Source organism: Triticum dicoccoides, chromosome 6B, assembly GCF_002162155.2.
Source record: "Triticum dicoccoides isolate Atlit2015 ecotype Zavitan chromosome 6B, WEW_v2.0, whole genome shotgun sequence".
Taxonomy (NCBI): Eukaryota; Viridiplantae; Streptophyta; class Magnoliopsida; order Poales; family Poaceae; genus Triticum; species Triticum dicoccoides.
The window spans coordinates 398,854,177-398,864,291 of record NC_041391.1 but is presented as its reverse complement, the minus strand read 5'-3'; positions in this window follow the sequence as shown (position 1 = coordinate 398,864,291).

Sequence of the window (10,115 nt, the reverse complement as noted above, 5' to 3'; positions counted from 1 at the left end):
AAGGCAGGAGTTCATCACGGAGGAGATCAAAAAACTAGAGGTGGCAGGCTTGGTAAGGGTAGTGCTCCATCCGACGTGGTTGGCCAACCCGGTAGTGGTGCGCAAGGCAAACGGGAAGTCGAGACTGTGTATTGATTACACAGACATCAATAAAGCTTGTCCAAAGGATCCCTTCCCATTACTGCGCATCGACCATATTGTCGACTCCACGGCTGGGTGCGACCTGTTATCATCCCTCGACGCCTACTCAGTGTACCACCAGATCTTCATGATGAAAGAAGACGAGGATAAGACGGTGTTCATCACCCCATGTGGTACATATTGCTTTTTATGGATGCCTTTCAGGTTGAAGAGTGCTGGCTCAACCTTTGCAAGAGCAGTCCAAATTGGTTTTGAGCCCCAGCTACATAGAAATATGGAAGCTTATATGGATGACATAGTGGTCAAAACCAAGGACAAAGCAACACTTGTGCAAGATCTGGAGGAAACATTTGCGAACCTGCGCAAGATCAACCTCAAGTTGAACCCTGAGAACTGTGTCTTCGGTGTCCCGTCCGGAAAGCTTCTTGGGTTCTTCGTGTCGCAGCGCGGGATTGAGGCAAACCCAGATAAGATTAAGGCCATCGAGCAGATTGAGGCACCTAAACGGATCAAAGATGTGTGTCGGCTCACTGGCTGCGTTGCCGCCATGAGCAGATTCATCTCCAAGTCTGCGGAGTGTGCCCTTCCCTTTTTCAAGATCTTGAAGAAGACGGGCCCAATGGAGTGGACCCCGGAGGCCGAGGCAGCGCTGCAGGATTTGAAGAAGTACCTATCCTCTACCCCAGTGCTGGTTGCGCCCAGACCACAAGAACCGTTGCTGCTGTACCTAACGGCAACGAATCAGGTGGTTAGCACCGCACTAATGGCGCAGAGAGAGGACGACGAAGAGGCAGCAGCGGCAGAGCCAATGGATGGCGAGCCGGAACCCTCCCCGGCAGGGCTCGGTCTCGGCAAGACCGAGTCCCCGGCAGAGGCTGACGCCAGTGCAATAGGGCCTGCGCGACCGGGTGAAGTGGCGCAGAAGAAGAAAATGGTGCAGCACCCAGTTTACTTCGTCAGCTCCCTCTTGCAGGGGGCTAGGTTGACGTACTCAGGTGTGCAGAAATTGCTCTTCTGCCTCCTTATGGCCTCGAGAAAGCTGCATCATTACTTCCAAGCACACGAGATCACTATGGTCACCCGCCTCCGATTGCAACGGATACTACATAACCCAGATGCAACGGGGTGGAATGGGCCCTGGAGCTGTCAAGTTTCGGTTTAAAGTTTGAAAGCACCTCGACGATTCATAGCAGAGTCTTGGCGGAGTTCGTGCAGAATGGACCTTGACGCCCGATGAAGAGGTACATGAGACCACTCTCCCGGCAAGGAAACAAGCCGCAACTGGATCATGTACTTTGATGGGGCTTTTTTGCTACAAGGCACCAGCGCTGGTGTGCTACTTGTCGCACCCACCGGAGAGCACCTCAAGTATGTCGTCCAAATGCACTTTCCCCGGGAGATGTCAACTAACAACACTGCCAAGTACAAGGGCTTGCTTGCCGGTCTCAGGATCGTGGCGGACCTTGGAGCCAAAAAGCTCATCGTCAGGGGTGATTCGCAGCTCGTCGTCCGGCAGATCAACAAAGATTACCAAAGCCCGTTGATGGAAGCTTACATGGATGAAGTGAGGAAACTAGAGGAGCACTTTGACGGTATACAAGGAGAGCATGTCCCTCGGACAGAAAAAGACATCGCCGACTACCTGTCAAAGTGTGCTGCCCTCAAGCTACCTGTGGAACTAGGTACTTTTGTGCTTTAGTTAACTCAACCATCAATCGAGCCATCAACCGGGCAGAACAAGTGGAGGAAGCTAGGCCCCGGCAAGTACTTCCCCACCGAGCTCCCCGGAGCCGCTGTCAAAGATGTTGTCGTGGATGCCGATCCTGCCGTGGGGCAACCAACTCCGGCAGGGCCTCAGGCCATGGCCGTAGAGACGGCCGCTCCCGTGGCAGAAGAGATGCCTTTGATCCTTGTCGTCGAGCCACGGGCTCCGGCATGGGCGCAGCACACTCTTCGATTACTCCAAAAAGGAGAGCTTCTTGAGGAGCAAGAAGAGGCAGAGAGAGTAGCCCGCCTGTCTGCTCTGTACCAATTCGTTGACAACGTCTCGTACAGAAAAAGACCGAATGGGGTGAAATTGAAGTGCATCTTCGGGGAGGAAGGACTAGAGCTGTTGGCAGAGATACATGGAGGCATATGTGTCTCCCACATAGGGTCGAGGGCCCTTGCTGGCAAGGCTTTTTGGCAAGGTTTCTTCTGGCCCACTGCCCTCCAGGATGTGACGGCACTAGTAACCAAGTGTGAAGCGTGCCAGTTCCATTCAAAGAAGCTTCATCAACCAGCTCAAGCCCTTCAAACCATCCCTCTCTCCTGGCCCTTCTCGGTCTGGGGGCTCGACATATTGGGCCCTTTCCCTTGTACCATCGGGGGGTTTGAGTACTTGTACGTTGCAATCGACAAGTTCACAAAGTGGCCAGAGGTGGAAGCGGTGAGGAAGGTGACAGCGCAGTCAGCCATCAAGTTCTTCAAGGGGCTAGTTTGCCATTTTGGGGTACCCAACAGGGTCATCACCGACAATGGCACACAGTTCACAAGCCACACCTTCATGTAGTACATTGAGGATCTCGGCAGCAAGGTCTGTTTTGCTTCCGTGGCACACCCACGGAGCAACAACCAAGCAGAGAGAGCAAATGCTGAAGTTCTGCGAGGCTTAAGAACAAAGACTTTTGACAAGCTGCGCAAGAGTGGAAGGCACTGGATTGACGAGTTGCCGGCGGTTCTTTGGTCGATCAGAACAACGCCAAATCGAGCCACCGGCCAGACACCCTTTGCCCTGGTCTATGGGGCAGAAGCAGTTCTCCCCACGGAACTCATATATGGGTCACCTCGAGTGCTCGCTTATGATGAGCTTGAGCAAGAGCGATTGCGGCAAGATGACGCAACGCTCCTTGAGGAAGATCGTCTCTGGGCGGCTATGAGAGCAGCACGCTGCCAGCAAGCCTTGCGCCGCTACCATAGCCGCAAGGTTCATGCCCGGAGCTTTGAGGAAGGCGACCTTGTTCTTCGGCATGTTCAGTCGGCCAAGAATTCCAACAAGTTGATGCCGAAGTGGGAAGGCCCTTATCGGGTAACACGGGTCACCAGGCCCGGCGCAGTTCGCCTGAAGACTAAAGATGCCATTCCAGTGAGCAACTCCTGGAACATCGAGCATCTTTGCAAGTTTTACCTGTAAGGCGCGGCTGTCGGGCCTCCCAGCAAGCCACCTTTTGTAAAAGCCTTGCCAGTGAGGCATGTAACCCTTTGTACAAAGCCAGGCACAGACCCTGAGCATAAATAAATGAAGCATTGGCGCCCTAAGTTATAGCATGCATGCTAGGTCGAGTCTCTTCCTCGGTTAGGGTTGATAGTGCTTAGCGGCGGCTAACCCCTAGCTTAGAGGTCTAGTGCGTGTCTCTCTATTCTTTTCTGTCCTCTTTGGTTCACAGGGCGCATGAGCACTTCTGCCGAGCTATTTGGAAGAAAGGGAACGGACCGGCGTCCCGACCCCAGCAAACCAAAGTTGCCGGGGGCTGCAAGTACAGGGATCCAACCGCGGCAAGCCAAGGTTGCCGGGGGATGCAGATCCAGATAAGTCTTGTATCCTCTATCATGCATTTCGATATGGAACTCGGATATGTGAAACCTCGTTTTATTTCTAGGCTACCGTGCTCCCCTTTTTCTGTACCCAAGGATTATCTCCTGGGTCCGGGTTTGGTTGTAGTCGCGACAGCAAGGAAATGGAACGAGGAGCCTAAGCCCACTTCATCCCTGCCTCCGCCAAGGGTGCGAGAAATGTCGAGCAAAGTGGGGGGTGGCAAGGCCTGTTGCCGGGCGAAAAATGTTTATCTTAAATAATAACGAGGATTCGCTACTTGTCGCGGGTTTCACCCACGAATGAAAAACCCGGCAAACATCCCTTTTTCATTAAAAACATCCCGTACAGGTACAGTTCATACGGAGTGAAAAACATGAGCAAGAGGATTACAAGTTCTAAATTTAACAAAGGCCCGAAGGCTTACAGACTAAAAAGAGATAAGATGCCCGTAATCCCTTTCTTGTCCCTCTCCTCGGGAAGCAGGTCAAGGAAGCGAAAAGGGGCAAAAGGGGCGCCTGGGCGAGCTACGAGCAGCAGGAAGCACCAAGAGAACATCTCGATGGCCGTCCAAAGGCTGGCTGGTGATGACGGCGCCGGGGGAAGAGCTCGAAGACAAGGCGGTAGGACGTCAATACGCGATGAAGGCGTCGATGCCTGTGTACTCCAACTGGACGGCCTTACCGCCCGCCCTCTTCCTCTTCCGAAGCCTCCCAACGCCAGCCACCCAAGGAGACGACCCCGAGAAGTTAAAGGAGCTGCCTCCTCCCCCGGAAGATTCCGCCGGAGGAGCGGCCAGGTGCAGATGTTGCTCCTGCCGCACCCGCCCAGGTGCGGGGCGTCCGACGCCTAGTCGGACTCGTCCCCGTCATCTTCCCGCTGTCCTCCTCATCACTCTCGCTTGAGGAAGAGTTTCCATCGTCAGAGGAGATCTCCACGTAGCACCTTACGCGAGTCCCGAAGTGCCCGAAGACCTTGACGGAGAGGAGGTCGCTCTCCATTAATTTGAAATGGAGAATGAGCCCCTCCGTCAGGCTGTGGATGCGGGCAAAAGTCTTCCGCCCTCGGTGAAGATACATGACATGAGGGGCAGGGAACTCGATGTCGGCCCATGTGTCGCTGTTCCCACAGGCCCTCATATGCAGCCGCAGTGCCTGCGGCGGGCCCAGCTCCATCTCCCATGCAAATGGGGTCGGGAGGCGAAGACGACGGCGCGGCGGCTGGCGCAGCCTGATGAAGAACTTGTAAGGGTTATCCCCGACGTGGCCCTCCACCGGAGGAGGGGCTACTGGCGGAGGCGAGTCCAATCTACTGCCCCGTCCTCCTCTCCCTCGAGCGCCGTGACAGCCTCGACCTTGCCCCCTCCCCCTCCCTCTAACGGTCGGCTCCGTCGCTACGAGCTCTTGGGGAGGAGCGATGCGTTGTATAGCCGAGACCCTCGCCGCCACTGATGAAGCGTCACCATGCCCCCTCACCATGGCAGAAGAAAGGAGGAAGCAGGAATAGGGAGAAGCGGATGACGAAGGATTGCGAGGCGCCATTCCTCCCGCTCCCCTCTTTATAAAGGGCCGGGGGCGGGGCTCGGCCGCCCCTTTCGGCCAATCCGGCCCATTGAAGTAACAACGGGCAGGGCCATCGACCGCCCTCCCCGCTCAATTCAATGCGCGTGGGAATCGACCCACGCGCGCGTGACTTCCCGTATCCTGCGCACCTGTCATTCGCTCTGCTTCATGCATGCAGCAAACGTGGCGCAAGAGACGGGCGCAATAAGACGTGTGGAGCGACGGTTCCCAAGTAAGGGCAGTAAATGAGCAGTGGCCCTACGGTCTCGAGGAGACACGCAAGCCGCCTCTTTACTGTCCACCACAAGATGACGCCAGCATGCTTCGGTCACGCGCACACGCGCGACCCCCACTTCCCGCATTCAACGTGGGTCGTGGGGAAGCGCAGCGGACGAAAAGTTTTTACCGTGGTGTAAACCGCCCCGTCTGCCTGCGCACCATTTTGGGCCTGGCCCAACAACGCGTTGCGCCTATGTGTGACCCAGGCCCGGGGGCTCCTGTCGGTGTACTAAAGTAGGGGCACTCCTTTGTACCCCTTACTTGTGCGTGGGCAGTCAGAGCCACAGGCCGAAGCCACACTTAGCAGGGAAAAAGGGAGGAGTCGAAGCCACAGGACAATCGGCACAACACCAAAGACCGAGACCACAGAGAGCAGATGAGCGAAACAGGTTTCCCCAGCAAGACCCTTGCCGGGGCAGCCTCAGTGGCCCCGGCAAGCCCCTTGCCGGGGCGGCTCGCCCACACCAGCGGAGTGAGCCACCCTCGAACCCACGGTCTCCAACACCATCAACCACGTTCGGCCAGGGCTCGGGAGGCACCTCCATGGTGGCATGCAGATCTTTGTGAAGACATAGAATATTCAAGATCAGATGAGGATTGGAAGGAAACGATCCACGACAAGATCCTTGCCGAGGAAACCCACAAGACCCCCGGCAAGATCCTTGCCTGGGACGTCAGCGCGCCATGGCAAGACCGTTGCCGGGCCACCCGGCAAGACCCTTGCCAAGGGCATCAGCGGGGCCACTGCCAGGCCTGCACCAACCAAGCCTCCACCGCCGTTCACATGCAGCTGCCAGCCCAACCAGCTGGGCAGGCACCTGTGTGGCAACATGCAGCTTCCAGGCCAACTCAGCACACGCCTGCATGGCGGCATGCAGATCTTCGTGGAGGCTCTGCCACCTCAGCTGCTTGCATGCCTCCATGGCGCCGCATGCATCACTGGCCAGGGTGCGTGTCGAAGCGAGGGGGCGGCGACGGATGGGTCCGGCCTCGCTTCCGTCCCTGATAAAGCAAGAGGATACCTAAGCTGTGCATTAAATGCGCCTCGTCCTCTAATACGAGCGATAAGCTCATAGCACTGTAGGCCTTTCCACCTCCTGTGTGCCACTGTGGCAGCCCCTTTTGACTATAAAAGGAGGCCCATGGCGTACTGGAGAGAGATTCGGCTCTTTGGAACCAGGCAGCCACCGTAGCTAGTTCAAGAGCTCAAGAACACTCAATACATCCACCAAAGCAGGACTAGGGTTTTAGGCATCCTCGCGGCCTGAACCTGGGTAAACGATCTTGTGCTGGTTACTAATCCTACTCTTCTCACAATCCCGCGCTCCGCAACCGCAGAAGGGATCCTTGTGATCCCATAGGTGTCGTTTCCCACCGACATCCTGGTATATGATTATGTGTTCTCGATAGAGGGGAACATTACCAGACACTGCCTTCTCGGATTTCTCCAGTTCGGCGGTAGCAGCAGCTAGCTGGGTCCGACCCTTTTTCAGCTCTTGAGACAACATGTTGTTTTCTCTATGAGCACCTAGATATACAATGATCCTCAAATCAGTTGCATCAACTATTTCAAATCTCGGGGGCTACTGGTATATAATTATCAAAATTGTACAAGTGTGTACTTACCCGCATATCTTTCAAATATTGGTCTGTGGCTTTGGTAAGCCCATCTCGAGCAGCTCGGATGTATGCATCACCCGAGCTGAAGGAGTTGAAAGCCTCTTCTGAAAAACCAGGGTCACGAAGAGCGGACTTCCGGCGCCGATGACTCATGGCACTCTCCACTTCAGTGTTTGTGACGGATACATCATCTGAATCCTCTGCAGAAGGACAATCCAGTGTTACTCCCGTGTCAGCCTCGGTCCTTGGGTTTGGAATCTGGCTGGTAGAGGCATGACCGATAGGATCCCCGGACATAGACCAGCGAACACTTTTCCTGATAAAACACAACGGACAGTGTCACACTTTGATGTGACAGCCAAGGAGCGTATTTAAGAAAACATACCTCTTTGATGAAGGCTCGGTTGTGTTTTCCTTTGCCTTCCTCTTTGAAGGCCTGCCCGGTGTAGGCGCCGCTCTCTTGTGAGTCGCCTCAGGTGCAGCGTGGCGTGCCGAGCGCCTCCCCTTTGGAGCACGAGATAGTGCAGTGGGTGAGGCATAATGAGGAAGTTCTTTTGGAAGGGACCTCTCCTAATTACTTACATGTGAGGCAGGGAGAATACCAGGATAGTCAGCGGTGATGGCCACTTCCGTGCCATCATGGCTCGCCTGGTAAAACACACCATCCTCGAGCTCTATGAATATATCTGAATCCTCTTTGAATCCGGGGTCAAGGTCCTGGTTGTGGTCCTCTAGTTGTGGAGCTGGGCTGTGGAGCCCCTTGGTGATCTTCCGCCATTCCTGTTACAAATGGACGGATTAATGTTCATGAAAAGTGACTCAGGGAGTAAATTGAGTAGAGTAGTGGGATTGGAACTCATCCAGCTAGGAGGATTGTACATGGAAAATCCATCTCGGCACTGAATGCGAATAAACTCCTCTTTCTCCCCTTTGTATAGTTCGGCCAGTATTTTGGCCAAAGCAGCGGGGGTGTCCGGACCCTTCCGACCACAGCGGGAGGCATCATCTTCCCCATTATAGTGCCACATGGGGAGCCTTCTGTATTGGAGTGGCTGAACCCCTCGTACTATGGAGGTCGCCATTACATCGACCATTGATAATCCGGACTGAGCAAGCGTCCTTATCTTGCTCATCAACTGACGGACTTCCGTGCTATCTTCCTCCTTGAGGCTCTGAGGGCTCCAGCTATGGCATTTCTTCAACGGAGTGCTTGAAAACTCAAGAAGACCCATTCGGACTGGGTCGGGAAGGGCGATGTCCTCGATATAAAACCATTTGCAAGGCCACTATTTGGATGCCTTCTTTGGCATGCCGGACAGGTATCCGGTCGCGGTGATGCGCCATACCTTGGATCCACCCACTTCAAATAATGATCCCTCTTGGCTGCGAGGGACGAGGAAGACTAGTTTCCTCCATAATTCAAAGTGGGCCTCACAACCCACGAATAGCTCACAAAGAGCAACATAACCCACGATATGCAGGATGGAGGCATGAGTGAAATTGTGCAGTTGGAGGCCATAATACTCTAGAAGCCCTCGGAGGAACGGGTGGATTGGAAACCCGATGCCTCTCAACAAGTAAGAACGAAGCACACTTGTTCCCCCTGGATGGATTGGGGAAATTCTCCGTCTGAGCCCCGCCATCGAAGGAAGCCAATCTGGCTCGAACGGGGACTAGATCCGCGGGGGGAAGAAATCCCTATGTGTGCAGTTTCACTAGCTGACTGTGGGATACGGAGCACTTCTCCCAATCGCCTTTTCCGGGGCCGTGGGGACGGGAGGAAGAGCTGGGAGCGCTAGCCATGTTGGAATGGTTTCTCCTGGCAAGCTCTAAGGATTCTATTCTTGGTGTGGAATGGATCTGAAGATCCCCATCTCTTTAAATAGACAACTTTCTTACATGGTCATGGTGGTATGTGCAAAAATACCCCGACCTCTCGTATTCGCTCAACACGTGGAAGCTAAAGTCATGAAGGTACGGAAGCCGATGGCCGCGACATTAAATGGGAAGCCGGATACTGCTCTTTAAGTCAGCTACTTTGAAGTAATTAGAGGAGGAACCCGCCTTGCAATGCCGAAGACAATCTGTGCGCCGGACACCTCATCATTGAAGCCTGGTTCGAGGGCTACTGAGGGAGTCCTTGATTAAGGGGTCCTCGGGCATCCGGACTATTGATGTGGGCCAGACTGATGGGCTATGAAGATACAAGACCGGAGACTCTCACCCGTGTCCGGATTAGACTCTCCTTGGCGTGGAAGGCAAGCTTGGTGTCCAGATATGAAGATTCCTTTTCTCTGTAATCGACTTTGTACAACCCTAGTCCCCTCCGGTGTCTATATAAACCGGAGGGCTTAGTCCATAGAGGCAATCATAATCATATAGACTAGACTCCTAGGGTTTAGCCATTACGTTCTCGTGGTAGATCAGCTCTTGTAATACTCATATTCATCAAGAACAATCAAGCAGGAAGTAGGGTATTACCTCCATAGAGAGGGCCCGAACCTGGGTAAACATCGCGTCCCCCGCCTCCTGTTACCATCAGCCTTAGACACATAGTTTGGGACCCCCTGCCCGAGATCCACCGGTTTTGACACCGGCAGTCACCACATCCGCTGTTCTACCTGATCTTCGAGTAAGTGCAGTCCCAGTTGCACCTCCGAAGAAGAACCCATTTAAGAGGAAGACCCCGGCAACCACTGTCACCATGGTTGACAAAGTGAACACAAAATCTCATCCTGTTGCAATTAACTTGCAAGATTTGGTGGTCGAAGCCCCAGTTGGCACAGCTAAGCCTGCAGAACAGCTTCCGAAGCCAAATGCGAAGCAAATCAAAGCCCCTACTGCTAAGCAAAAGGCTCCTCATGCTGATTCTATGAAAGAAAATGCTGCCAAATTTGCTTCAAAATTGACTCAACCCTTGGCTTCTATGCCTCCGACCGAAG